General features: G+C 39.4%; 1 long non-coding RNA gene across 1 annotated transcript; it reads right to left on the bottom strand.

Annotated features, from left to right (window-relative positions):
- Positions 1 to 1,285: 1,285 nt before the first annotated feature.
- On the bottom strand, positions 1,286 to 10,230 carry LOC119470436. Its single transcript, XR_005199339.1, has 3 exons — positions 10,125 to 10,230; positions 1,886 to 1,963; positions 1,286 to 1,787 (listed from the first exon to the last, which is right to left on the bottom strand). It is a non-coding gene; the product is annotated as an uncharacterized LOC119470436 (long non-coding RNA).
- Between the last annotated feature and the right edge of the window lie 4,875 nt (positions 10,231 to 15,105).

Here is a 15,105-nt window from a genome sequence, read left to right on the forward strand (position 1 = left end):
GAAAGCAAATTATCTCTAGACATGGCTTGATCAGGTGCATGGCTCTACTCCTTAATTAAAAGACATGGTTGTAGATGAAATGTCCTAAGATGAGCTCTCTTAAAAGGACCTTCCCTGACATCTGTTCAACATTTAATTCACTGTTCTTGGAGATGAACAAGCAGTTCTAGGGATGTAGACATAAAAGCCTCCAAGTTGATTAAAAGCTGTGCTTAAATCTGGACCAATTAATAAAAAGCCCCACAGGGCTAATGTTAAGGGTGGCTCTTATTATGTTTTTCATCTTCATTTCAGGTTTCTGCAAGTGGATTACTCAGCCCTTTGTATTCATTCTACCACCAGAGCAACAATTCATTTTGATTATTATGTTCCAAATACCAGAGACATTCAATAGACCTTGCAGAGAAATTTATATGAGTTTGGGCAAATATCCACTGTAGCATATGGGGCAGATCAGATAATAATAGCAGCTGCAGGTCCTGGAACATCACAGAGTCCCTCCATGATATGCATTGAATTGGAATATCAACCTACTAATGTAGTTCATCCTTATTATCTAAAGCATTCTACAGTAAAGGCAAATATAGCACATGTGTTTAAAAATCAGCATTCATATCACCTTTTATATAGTCCAAATAGCTTTAATAGCAAATGTCAAAGAGTCTTAATTACTAAATGCCAAAAATAAGAAAGTAAATGGAATTTAACCCAAACCCTCCTCAGGTGCTATGGGACTTTAACCCTAAGGCTATTAAAAATAGGCATTAAATCCTTATTTTTTATTTTCTCACAAACTACTGTCTCAGTGGGCCTCAGTTTACCACAATTGCTTGTGAGTTACCCAAGTTTTAAATCAAAGTCTCAGTTGGTAGTTTGGTCAACCTCTTGGTTGACAAAATGGTCATTTCCATTTTTATCATGTTTCCTCCACACTTCAAATGAAAAAAACAAAAGCAGTGGCCTTTGCAGTTTGTGTGGCCAGGACATCCCTTGCTGTCCCCAGGTGGCTCCAGCCATGGGTCCTGCCTGGTCACACCCATGCTTTCCCCCAGCTTCCCAGCCATTCTCACGACTTCAGCTTCTGGTAATTTTATGACCAAGAGAATAAGGGAGAGGCACTATTTCTATTTTTTAATGTCTTATGTTGGACATTAACTGGCATCATGTCTCCATCTTCCCTAGAAACCCACTATTGTCTCCCTACTCATGGATGTATCTGGGATTTTAGGAATATGGAAACCAAGCCCGTGTGTTGCCTCCCTGCCGCGGACATCATCAGTCCTCTTTCTCTGGGGAAAACTCCTTGCTGCTGCTTCTCCCTTTTCTTCCTGACCTGTTTTGAAAGGCACATATGTGTCCTGAGTCCTCTAGTGACAGGAAAAGAATTACAAGGAGGCTGGTGCCTGTTCATTGAGGAAGACGGCTGTCTTCCCACCTGGCTTCACCACCTGTCCCCAATACACTGATTTGTTGCGTTGACCCAGAAGCAGCTTCACATTTACAAGAATCACCAAGACTGTGCCATCAAGAGAAAAAGGGAAGACCTATGGCGTGTTTATTAATAGTTGGTTAAGTGACATCACAGATTAATCTGACTGTTATTAAAATTATCCTCATTAATAATAATTGACAAGCAGTACCATTAGCAGTATACAAGACACATGATAATTGAAAAGTGCATCATTTTAAACAGATTTTTTTCCCCCTAAGCCTGTTGTTACTCTGGAAATTGCATGGGCAAATTCTTTTTCAGGCAATCTCCCTCCATTACCCAGAGAAGGTATAGCCTAAAAGAAAAAAACTCACAGATTCAATCACAGCAACAGGAGAAAACTAAAAAATGAGAAGCCTGTCTCACCCACTAGGAAAGACACTTCCAGTTCACCTGCTCCATGGCTCAGCTGAGATGCTCAGTTGACAGTCATGATGTGGAACTGCCATTCTTTCCACTTCAGTCAAACTTCTAGAAAGAGAACATAAGAGGAGTTTTTTAAAAAAATGAGGCTGCAGAAGACAGGTGGGACGTATCTGTGTTAAATTGTTGTGTGAAAACTGCCATAGGAAACAGGACTCTCTTCTCTCTCTGACCTTCTTTCTCTCCCTTCCCCCTCACCCCTCCTCCTTTTTTTCCTTCCTGACACGTGGCACTGAGGAAACATATGGATTACACATCCATTCTACGCTCAGTAGTTAGACATTGTTGAATGTACAGAAGAAACACTATGCATTTTGCCAGTTCAACATCTATAAACTGTAATGCTAGCCTTCTGGTGGTCCATATCCCAGATTTACAGCAGGTCTGGCTTCTTTCTACCCTGCCAGACTCTCATGGTTTCAGTCACATGTGAGCTGCAGGAAATCTGGGTCATTTAGTTAAGAGCAAAGGATGAGCAGGGAAGAATGTCCAGGTGTGTGGATCTGTGTATCTGAAATGACATTCTATAAATATAAATTAATATATGGTCTGGTTAAAGAATGTTCAAATACAAAGTAAGATATGGTCTGGTTAAAGAATCTGTTCTAAATACAAAGTAAGATATGGTCTGGTTAAAGAATCTGTTCTAATGTGTAATTGCTTTCATCAAAAGACTTACAAAAGTATAAATAGCAACCCATGACTATAGATAAAACAAATCACCTTTATGAAAATAGCACAGTACTAATTTACAGAACCAACCTAAGTGCCCATCAACTAATCAGTGGAGGAAGAAACTGTGGTCTAGGTACACCACGAAATACTACTCAGCCACTAAAAGGAATAAAATAATGTCTTTTGCAGCAACTTGGATGGAGCTACAGGCCTTAATTCTAAGTGAAATAACATAGGAGTGGAAGACCAAAAACTGTATGTTCCCACTTATAAGTGGGAGCTAAACTATGAATATAAAAAGGCGTACGGACTGATATAATGGACTTTAGAGACTCAGAAGAGGGAGCGTAGGAGGGAGGCCAGGGATAAAAAAAATGACACATTAGGTACAATGTACCCTACCTGGATGGTGGGTGCACAAAAATCTCAGAATTTACCATTGCATAATTCATCCATGTAACAAAACACCACTTGTACCCCAAACATTATTGAAATTATAAATATAAATATATATATATACATATATATGAATGTACATACACATACATATCTATACTCACTTATATATATATACAGAGAGAGAGAGAGAAGATGGTTATTCAAGATTTGGAATGTTGTGAGAATTTTGGGATAGGAGATTATGTAGCTTTATGCAATAGTAGCTATAGCCTGAAAGATGATTTGATTGCAGAGATACCAAAAGGTTGCCTGACCCCAGAGAGCTCAAGAGAACTCTCTCCTGCACCTCATGTCCTCCTCAGCTCCCCCTTTGGCGCAAGCCTCTGTATCTCTAGAAGGTATCAGGTAAGGAAAATGAATGTCTTGGGAAGGGAGACCTCCTAAGCAGTGGATGAAGCACATGGGTTGATGTTCCAGTTATCACACAGAAAGCAACATCTCTGGAGGAAATAGACAGATATGTTTGAAGGAGTGTTTGCAAGGGGCATGGTGGCCCAAATGGACTCTCTGGGACATAGCTCTGGGTGGTCAAGAGAGAGCAGAAGTACCAATGGAAGCCACATTGTGGTGTCTTCTTGCTCCAAATTCAATTCTACAACCCCAGTACCCAACCTCCACTTACCATTTATTGTCTCCGTCTACCCTGCCCAATGTCTCCCAGAAATACACTGATAAATAGCTTCATGTGTAATGTTCCCTAGGTCTCAGTTTCACAGGCTTTTTGCTTTCCTTTCTATCTAAAATGTAAACTAAAATTAAATACTTCTCTCAAAGAACTCAGAAATGTAAAAGGATGTAGTACTAAGAAGTGGCAAAGCAATCATCATTGAGATTGAACCATTCTGAGCAGCATGGCCATGTTCTCCATGCACCTCGAGTAATCACAGCACATGCTTGGGAGTCAGGAATAACACTCTGTCCTTTTCCATATTTAGATTTTAGTGAAGGGCAGAAAGCTCTGGTGTACCTTCCATTTGAGTTTAACACGGAGAGAATACAGATATCCCTGACTTAGGATGGGGTTGAACCCTGATAAAGCCATCATAAATAACCCTAACTCTAACCCTAACCCCCCCAAAGTAAATAAATAAATAAATAAATAATTCCCTAACCCTAAAAAAAAGCCAACATAAACTAAAAATATCCTAAGTCAAAAATGCGTTAAATACATCTAACCCACCAGACATTATAGCATAGCTTAGCTTAGCCTACCTTAAATGTGCTCAGAACACTTACTTTAGCCTGCAGTTGGGCAAATCATCTGGCAACACAGTGCACAGTAGAGTGCCAGTTGGTTGCCTTTGTAATTACATGGCTGACTGGGAGCTGTGGCTCGCTGCCACTACCCAGCATCAGGAGTGAGTATACTACCCCATATTGCTAGCCTGGGAAAGAGCAGAAATCAAAATTCAAGTACAATACATGTGTATCAGTTTTGCACCATCATGAAGTTGAAAACTCATAAGTCAAACCATTCTAATTTTGACACTGTCTGTATAATACAATATAAATATAGTATAAAGAGCCCTGAATGCAAAGTCAGATTTGAGCCACAGTTTTGATGCCATCACTTTGTAGTTTTGTGACTTTGGGGAAGGCAACTAACTTCTTGAAGAATTGAGTCTCCACATATTTAAGCCAGATTTAATAATATAGGGCTCACAATGATGTGTTAAGACTCTACAGACATTAAGTGATTTGGAGACACTGTGGAAGCAACATTTATAATTATTGCTCTTCTTGATTCAGTCCTGAATGAGGTTGGGTGAACCCTGTCTGGGGCACTAATTGCTCTGCCCATATGGCTGTGCTCTTATGGACTCAGGGCATGTTAGTCCCACTGCCACCACCAGCACCTGCACTTCCTTACCTGAGGTATTTTTCTGGCTGCTGGAGCCTCCCTTGACAACTGTGTAGCATGCAGAACATGCCGGAAAGCAAGCCACCCATTTTCACCAGAGCAGCCTTCAACTAATGAGTAATGGAAATTGCTATGTAAATATACCAGGTCCCTCATGCTTTAGGTAGGATAGCCCTAGGGTGTACATCTATACATGTTATCAGTGTTCTCTGGGGGTATTAAGTTCCAGTCACCTGTAGTGTAACTTGATTGAAAGCTTAGCATTTGTTGGCATCTCCCCCTCTTCACTGTCTCATCTAAGATTCTACAATGGGCCATAGTGATGAAAGGAAATGATTCCATTTTGACAGTTGCTCTACATGTTCAGATCCTTGAAAGACCATTCAATCATTACATTTGTCAAGACATACTCTGTCTTTTAATACTTATCTTTAGTCCATTTTCCATTGCCTATAACACAATACCTGGAATTGGGCAATTTGTAAAGAAAAAGAATTTATTTCTTACAGTTATGAAGGCTGAGAATTCCAACGTTGAGGGGGACCATCTGGTAAAGGGCTTCTTGCTGGAGGTGGGGTGACTCTGCAGTATCCAGAGACAGCACAGGACATCACATGCCAAGGGGTGTGATGCTAGCTCAGGCCTCTCTTCCTCTTCTTATAAAGTCACCAGTTCCACTCCCATTAGAGCAACTAATGGATAACTAACTAATCCATTAACCCATTAATCTATTAATCCATGAATGCATTAATCCATTATGGGGGCAAAGTCCTCATGATCTAATCACCTCTTAACGGCCCCACCTCTCAGTACTGCCACACTGGGGATTGAGTTTCAACATGAGTGTTTGAGGGAACATTCAAATCATAGCAATATTTAACAAGCAACCTAAGCAGCTTTACTTGATAAACAACACTTACGCTGTTGCCTTTTTATCTATGAATCTCTTAGTATTTGTGTAAGATGTCCACACAATGTCATCCTTTAAAAAAAAAAAAAGGTTATTAAACACCTGGCAGCAGGTTATGGAGAGAGATTGAATGGGGAGTCAAAAGGCCAGGGAGTTAAGTTCAGAGAATCTTTTTTTTTTTTTTCAAGAAAAGTTTAATAACAGCACCTCTATACAGAGAGCTGTACAATCTTCCTCTGTAACTACCAGAACCGATGTGCTTAAGGTGTTTTTCCCTGCATCTTTGAGGAACACAAGAAAGTCAGGACACTGGTGTCTCCAATGCCTTTTATGGAGATAATATCCAGTTTAAAAAATTGTCCAGGATAGCCTTGATGGAAAAAATCCTAGGCAGTAGATAACAGACAGATTCAATGTGTATGAGGAAAGTCGTAGAGAAAAGTTGCTAATCAAACTTCATTGCTCTCAAGAAAGCTCAGATCATCTTTTCCTTGAATCTTTATTTTGTGGGTATCAGGAGTCTTCTCAGGAGCAATATTGGAAGCTTCATTAAGGCAAATAAAGAAAGGCTTCTATTTCTTATGTATATCCAGTTATATTCGTTTCTTTCCATCTACCCATTTATTCAACCATCCATCCATCCATCATGCCTCTAGCCCTTCTTTCTTCCATCTTTTCATTCCTCTTTTAAGTCCCCCCTCGATGTTGCTTTCTATTCAACCTTCCATCCTTTTTTCCGGTACTTCTTTTCTGCTTTCCTTCTTTCTTTCATTCTTTTATCACCTTTTAAAATCCCTCCTTTCATTCATTCATCCAGCCTACTGCCTTCTTCCCTTTTCTCATTCATTAATATTGTTAATAGTGGCATTGGGGCACAATAATTAAGTTTCAGACTCTGGAGTCAGGCTACCTGGATTCAAACCCATTTTCATTATTCATTAGATTTGTGCTCTCAGGCAATTTACTTAAAGTTCTTCTACTTGAGGTTCCTAATTTCTTTGTCTATAAACTGGAGTTAAGAATAACCCTTATTGTATGGCTTATTCTGAGGATTAATGTACATATAATACATAAAGATTGACTTACATTAAGTGCTCTATAAATAGTCATTGTTGTTATAAGTACATTTTTGGTATGGGGTTAAAGTCTGCAAAGATAAAATTTAAGACATAGCCCTTGTTTATAAGGAGATTCCGTGTCTGGAGAAAGGTAATACAGCATCCAAAGATGAGCAAGTAATTCACTTCTCAAGAAGAAGATTAGCTTACTGTGTTCATTTCCTAAAGTGTATAATTCTACATTATTGCCTCTGACAAATGGTGAAATAGCTGAGGGTCCTGTGTTTCCAAAGCCCTGCTACTCTCTTATAAATCCTGACCTTTGCCCTGTTTCAGTTATTTTCTATCAAGTGTGTTCATCTGAAGCTTGATTTGCACACTGAGTTTCTTGCCAGCCTCCTGCAATACAATTTAACCTGAGAGGCAATATAATCTTCTTGTTGGGCATAGCAGCAGTTCAGTAGAATAGATTGGGAACTCTTGCCAATGGGAACATGATTTAGGTCGCCTTGTTATTGGGAAAGCTCTGCATGCTCTTTCAGCTCTGTTGAGATGAGGCCTTTCAAATAGTAACTATGATTCTAATACATTCAGCTAATTTTTTTTTTTATTTCTAGTAAATCACTACACTTTTTATTTAAGGCTCAAGGACTTTAATACCCAGACAATTTCAAATGAATACTTAATAACTATCAGACCTAGTTTGAAAAATTAACCAAAAAAATAACTTAAAGTTTACTTTGGAGATCTACTGAAACTCGTACCACGACATTTGAATAAACCTGCCTAGCCTCCTAAGTCACAGAAGCAGAACTTTACAAACTTGTCTCTGCAGATGCACTGAGATCCAACATCTTCATGATCAGTAAGAAAACAAAGATTTATAACCCTCAGCTGGGACCTATAGTTTGAAGTGATTACAAGTGGAGTATTAGGAAAAAATAACTTAGATCATGCTGTGGCAACCAAAAAAAAAAATCATAAAATCTCAGTGGTTCATCACCAAACTTTTATATATAAAAGTATATTTCTGGCTCATGAAGGATCTGAGGCAGGTTGACGGAAGCACTCCTCCACCTTGTAACTCAGGGATCCGGACTCCTTGCATGTCCCCTTTCCACCATCTCAACTTGCAATTCCCAAGGTTACTGAGGAAGGCCACAGGGTAAGAAGGAGCTGAGAAACTCCTCTTTCTTCTCTTCACTGCCTCAGCTATAAATTGACATCCCTTACTGCTACTTATGATCCACTGATCAAAACTTACTTGTCTGCATCCTAATGGCAAGGGCTGAGAAATTCAGATGAACACATAAAGTATTTGTTGCCCCTGAACATCTCATCCATAATCAGTATAGATATAGACATTCTAAATGAGAAAAGAGGTGCCAAAATGATAAAGATAATGAGGGATGTAGATTGCTTCTAAATGACAATGAAGGGGCTCAGGCAAGAATTGTTGAGACCGGAGGCTCCATCCTAAACAGCCCAGCCACCGGCACATCTCTTGAAAGTCTCATGGCCTATCTTTAAAACTAAACTCCTCATGAGTTTAAAAATATAAAATTTCAACCCTGTTTCAGCAATGCTGAGAAGGTGACACATATTTATGCTTAGACTATCTCCTAGCACAACGTATGCCCTCCCAGGAATCTGACTTCCCTAGTTTAATGAGAACTCTCTAAATGTTGAGTGTTATTTAATGGTGGTGATGAGGGTGCATTTAAGTTACAAGGAAACATCACCATTAATTTGAAGAAACTGCACCATTGTTGAGTATTTGTCTGTATACCTTGTGTGCCACATGCCAATCAGAATGCTTTATACTCTTTTTGATTAACTTTTATCTTGTATCCCCCTCAGTGTCCAGTCATGAAAGGCCATGAACCCAGAGGGTAGGAATCTGTTCAAAGCCTACTGAAGATTAACAAGGGCCTGCTATTAGAATTTATTCTTCTCTCTCTGTTTCTCTCCCTTTTCAGCCAGGGAATTTCATGGAACAACAAAGGCAAGCCTCACACTAGTGAGTCCTAGAGATATTTTCTTACCTTCAAAGGACAAATAAAGCTAGAAACCTTCTAAGATGAAGCATGAGTTTACTTGTTTCTAGGTTTTTCTGGTCTCAGTTGCCTCAGAGCTGTTCTCACACTCCTCAGTGTCTCCCACTTTTTACCCCAGAGTCTAAATCCAGTACCTCCTCCATTCTCAACATCCTGAACACCTGAGCTCTGAGGCCTGCCTGGCTCTGCAAGATCCTCCCCTCGCTTCTACAACCCAACCTGATGATAGCTCTTTGAAAAGAATTAAGCTATTACTACCACATATGAAATAATTACTTCATTAAGCAAATCCTTATTGTATATCTATTGTCTTCTAGCCTCCATTGTAGGTGATAGGAAAAACAAAAGCAACATCGGGCCCCTTTTATTGTGCAGTTTACTTTCTACAAGTGGGAAACAGGTAAAGAAATTAAGATGATTCTGGATGATGATCAATTCTACAAAAACAAGAAAACAGGATGATGTGACAGGAGTGACTGGGACCAGGAGCACCATGCACAGAGTGGTCAGGGAAGGCTGCCCTGCCCAGAAGCAGCTGCCCTGGGAGGATGGGTGGGAAAGTCAGGCAAAGGTGCTAGGAATGAGCTTGGAATACAGGATAGAAAGGATAATATTCCCTTCTTCCTCTTTCTACACCCATAAAGTAATGCGGTGCTTCTTTTTCTGATCTCCATTTTAGTGGCCTAGATCCTCCGTGTAAGCAAGGCTATAAATTTCATATTAACTGTAATAACAGAGCATCTGGAAGAAAGCTCTCATTTCTCGCTTTCCCAAATTAGCATCTGTCCATGGGGCTAAACAAAACACATGCCTTGATCTGTGGTCAAGCTGCTGTGACCAAACTTTCTCTGTTTGGACCAATGGCTGATGACAAGTTATAATAGAAACAACTGCTGATCTTCTGCTTGCTCTCAATCAGGCAGATGACATCTCCCTGCCTGAATAAGACACTGGAGGAACTATTTTCCCTGTTCCCAGTGACTGCTGATGGACTGCACTGACATGTCATTGCTCTCCAGCCCTTCTTCTAGAAGACATCAATTTCTGCAGATTCCTTCGCTGAGTTTGCAGCTATTTATTTCAGTTGCTGGAAGAATTGCCTCAGAAGTACATGTGACCGTGTACCCAGTGGGAGCTCAGTGAAAATGATGAGGACAGGATGAGAGAGGTAGACATGACACAGACTTACCAATTAGATCAGCACTGCACTCGCTCAGAAGGGGTCAGCCTCATTACTGTTTTTTACACCATAGCTTCTTTCTCTCTCCATCTTTTCTTGGTGTGGCCCTGTGCTGTATTCTCAAGGCAAATGCAATAACAAGAAAGAAAAGGAAAGAAAAGATGGATGCCACCCAGGGTGGATTGGCGTGGGCACAATTATGGTCTTCTAAAAATAAGGAACTTTCTCAAGGAGGCTAATCTGGAAGAAGATGATTTAAGAACCAGTAGTTCCTAAGTCCATACTTTATGTAAAACAGATTCATTCTCCTCCCTCCCCTTTTTTCAAAACAAATAACTTGAAAATCTGCAATATGTGACATGAACCAAGCAAGGAACAGAGTCTTGAGGAGGTTTAATTCAGATCCCATTTCTGTCAATAGCTCCTGGGCAGCCTTGGCCAAATTTCTCAGCATCTCTGGTTTTCAACCTCTTCATCTGCCAACTAAGGTCTCTTTTTGTCCTAAAGTGCTATGATTCCTATGCAATAAGTAAGATTCAATTTAACTAAAATAAAGAACTTTTTGACACATACCAGTTTAAAAATTTTGAAAAGGGAAGTTTTTTAATGTCTTTTTCAAAAAACAAGTTATCCAATATATCCACATGTTAAGCTCTGACTTCTTAGTGTAGGAACATTCTGCCTAGGTCTAGATGGGACAAGTGGGAATCCTGAAAACATTATAAGAAACACTTTTATTTTGTCATGTTTTGAAGAACACCTTTAAAATGATCCTGAAAACAGTATTGTAAGGGCATGATAAATTAGTGTTATTAATTCATTTATCTACTTATTTGCCAATTTAAAATTATTTAATTAATTTATTTTCTATGTTGTTCTAGAAAAGGTTTAAAGTGACAGAAGACTTAATTATCTATCCATTAGCTGCTGTTTCATTTTGTGTGTCAAGACCTAAAGATCTATTTGTTTATATTTTAAAGGCAAAAGATCCTCATTATCCTGTAAAAATGGGTGATATGTTTAAAATGTTTCTTTCTGGGCTTGCTTAAAAATTTTAAAATTCGCATGGTTCTGTCTGATCCTCAGTCATACTCTAAAGTTGGTTAGAATCAAGCACTTTTGAAACGCATTTCAGGAGAGTGTTCCAAATCTATTTCACAAGGTTTAACTGGGTGTTTGAGAAATGCCAGGGAAGCTCAGAGTCTAGCTGGGGAGACAAGCATAGAAAAAATAAATGACAATCCAGAGCTAAGTTGTACACCCTGAAGGGCCCCATGCCACGTGCACGCTGAGGTCAGGGGGCACTCAGTGTCCTTCCCAGTGTCCTGAAATGGCCGGTACTCCTAGGGTAGTCCCCAGTGGTTTCCTGCCTGAAGATGCTGACTCTTTCAGTGGTCAGAAGTCCTGCAGCCCTCAATGAAATTTCTTAACATTGGCCAAAGTATCTCCTTCCATGATTGGAAGGAGAGTGCTTCTCAATCTTGGAATCACTTCTGCCCAAGCAGCACCCTAGACTAGTTATAATGCACTATTCCTTGGAAGTAGAGGCCCAGGCATCAAGTATGCTAGACAATTCCAATGTGCAACTGAAACTAAGAACCTCTGGCTTAATGTACATTAAAATCCGAGTAGAGTGGCACTTAGAATCAAATTCGTGCTAAGGTGGAAATGACTAATATCATTCACTTTTATAAGAGGCTTTGTTAGATTAAAAAATTGATTGACACACCATAATTGTACATAATAATGGGCTATGTAGTGATGTTTCAATATGTGTAATGTACAGTGACAGACCAGGATAATTAGCATATTCATCATTTCAAACATTTCTCATTTATTTGTGTTGAGAACATTCAATATTCTCCTAGCCATTCAAAACTATATATTATTATTCGCTGTAGTCACCCTACGGTGCTATAGAACTCTAAAACTTATCTCTACTAGTTAGCCTTAGAGGTTATTTTTGAAAGGGGGAAAAGGTAAGTGTGGAAAAGTAGCAAACATTGTTAAGATAGTCACCTGATCTCTCTGAGTCTCTGTAACTTGGGTTAATGATAAAACCAACAAAACATTAAAAAACCTAGGAGACTTCCAATGAATGCTACATTGCATTATTTTAACCCTCAGATAACCTTAAATGTAGGTATCTTGAGTCTCACTTTTGAGGTGTGGAGAGGTTAAATAATTGTACAGGAGCTTATAATGAGTAAATTGTAAGGAAAGGCTCAAAACTACATATCTCTGTTTATAAAGTCAATGTTTTTTAAGAAACGGGGTCTAATTCAAAGGATAATGGGATGGAGCATATATTGTGTCTTCCTCTTAATAGCTGCTGAATAGGTTGGGCTCCTTCAACACTCCAGGGAAAAGGATTTTCACACATATACTCCCTTGGAAGAAAATTCCTTAAGTAGGTCGTTCTAGGAGAGGGCTTGGGTGATGAAAAGAGCAGGTGCTTAAGATTTCTTAAGCATGACAGAACAACAGGGCTCTAGGCTAATTGAAGGGGATGACTTGTACCTGAGTAGCATATTTAGGAGCAAACTGGAAGGGGCCAGGCTCAGAGCTGGGTAGCAACCTGTCAAGGTGAATTAGGGTTACGCTGATTGCTTACTGAAAGATTCTAAATGCAACATAGAGGCCGCCTATAATCAATCAGTAGAGTTGTGCTGCTTCTCTAACTGACATGCCGTCTGGCTCTGCCCATCTAGCAGTGATCACATTAGAATCAGGCCTCCAGCTCCAAGCCATCAAAGAGTATTGAATTTGCTGTATTTTCTGAGCAATAAAAGCAGACTTCTAATTTAATTAATCTTATCCTTGATTGCATTAACTATCCACATGGCCAGAAAGTACAGCTTGGACCTCAGGCAACCAGACACTGTCCACATTAACCTCTCAGGCATTGAGGTTTCAGGGTTCCTGTGAAAAGACTGATTCATTTTACTGTTGATCAGAAGTCTGATTAACAAAGAGCCAGCCTAAAGACCCCTGCTGTCTTTGGGTATTCGATGCTCTAAAATCAAATTCTAAATTGGGCTGGAGGAAGATCCAAACATTTCTATAACAGTCTTTTGATCTGAGGAATACAGAACCATTTTCTTTGAACCAATGAAACCTTTTATCCTCAAACTTATATTTCCAAGAAAGCAAAATGATAATTTTACAGTGATAGATATTCACTGGGTTTGATCTTGACAGTCTGAATACTGGGCCATTGGTATGCGGGATTGAACAGACACTATATGTTGCTGACAAAATCAGTCTGTTTTTAAGTAACTAGGTACACATGAAATTGGATAACTTAGAGAATATTGGAAGGCAGCATCCAAAATAATGCAGGGATAGAAGAAAAAAAATGTAATGAGATGACACATAATGGGGGAAAGCAATGTTTTCTACTTAAGTTACCAAACTAATCTGTGCAAAAGCAGAAAGAAGTATCTAGCCTTCAACACCAGTAGGTATGGAAAGATACTTATTGATTGTAGTAAATGAGAAAGCCAATAAAAATTTTAAAAAAATATGATGCAGCTGATAGAAGCCAATGTTACCCTAGGCACTGTAGAGTCACTTGTTGGTGCCCTTCCCAGATCTGCTTTATTAGGCTCCCATCCCCTAGTTCCTATGATTGTTGGCTGCTAAATAGCTCAGAGCTGACCCCATTGACTGAGAATTGCCTTTGGCTGCTAGGAGCCACATTGCCTGAAAGGTAACACTTTTCTCTGGTAGTCTATTGCCAATGACTGATGGAATTGCAGATGCAAGAGGCTTACAGGATCCTTTGCCTTTGGAAATGGGGTTCAATCCTGTGCTGCCATTCACTGTCTAGAGCTTCCTGTGGGATCAGCATGGACTCCAGCTGAGACAGCATTCTTGCTTGGCTCTTTCTCCTAGCCAACCTGTTTCCCTTACTCTCATTCTTCTGAAAGCAACTGCCCAATAATTACTTCCCCATGCTACTAGTGCAGGCTCTGCCCACCAGGAACCGGGCCTAAAACTGTCTGCATTGATGAAGTGCTTTGTCCAGAACGAGAGGGCTGTCTTACCAATCTACCTTGCAGCACCTCAAAATTGCTGGATTTGGAACACTGCACCCAAAGAAGCCAAATCACATGCTAGACTTCCACAGGGAGGCTACCCAGATGAGGAAAAATTGAGAAATGTTTAACATTTAGGAACTGTTTTGAAGATTGAGATTATAGAACATATTTGGAAAGGCCTAGAGCTGTATGGGTGCTGAAAAACTGTTTGTTTGTTTCTGGAAGAAAGGACACTTGTTAGTCTGGTGGAAGAGTGTAAGATTTATTTATGAGGCTCTAGAAGGAAGAAAACACTACAAGAGGACTTCTAGAGCACAGATGTGGACTCAAAGTAAAAGTTTTCTGCAAACAGTTATCCTGTATTACAGAATACAAATTCTGAAAGAAACCAAAGCTATTTCTTATACGACCACTTGCTTTACTCAGAGAGCTATGAAACTCATGGAGATTAAGCATCTTGGTCAACATCACACTGCTATAGAATAGCCAAGCTGAAAGCCATACCTCTCAGACTCCTATGTCTCTCCCTTGTATGCTATTTATCTCTACCACACTCCCAGTTAACAGGACCATCTTTTTTTTAAGGTCCATTGTGTGTAAGATGAAGTAAAATTATAGCATATTCCAATATCTCTACTCACTTAAAAACATTTATTGAGCATTTATTTTGTCTTAGGCAGTTCAAGGTACTTGGTGTTAAAATTATTTTAAAAAAGGAAATTGGAGATCCTAGATCAATTTGTATGCGTCCATATCTCAAATAAGGTAAAGGCTCTTGCCCAGATAGGAAACCTTCCCTGTGTTCTTGAATGTATTTGGAAATGAAGTAGAGTGAGGTCTCAGTTTGAGCAGATAGAATCCTGAAGAAAATAAAGATCTTTGATACCAGTCTGATGTATCAAAATAAAAGACCTGATAAAAGTAAACTTAAATATCTAATTTCTTAT

This window comes from Cebus imitator, unplaced genomic scaffold (genome assembly GCF_001604975.1).
Source record: "Cebus imitator isolate Cc_AM_T3 unplaced genomic scaffold, Cebus_imitator-1.0 Scaffold31, whole genome shotgun sequence".
Taxonomy (NCBI): Eukaryota; Metazoa; Chordata; class Mammalia; order Primates; family Cebidae; genus Cebus; species Cebus imitator.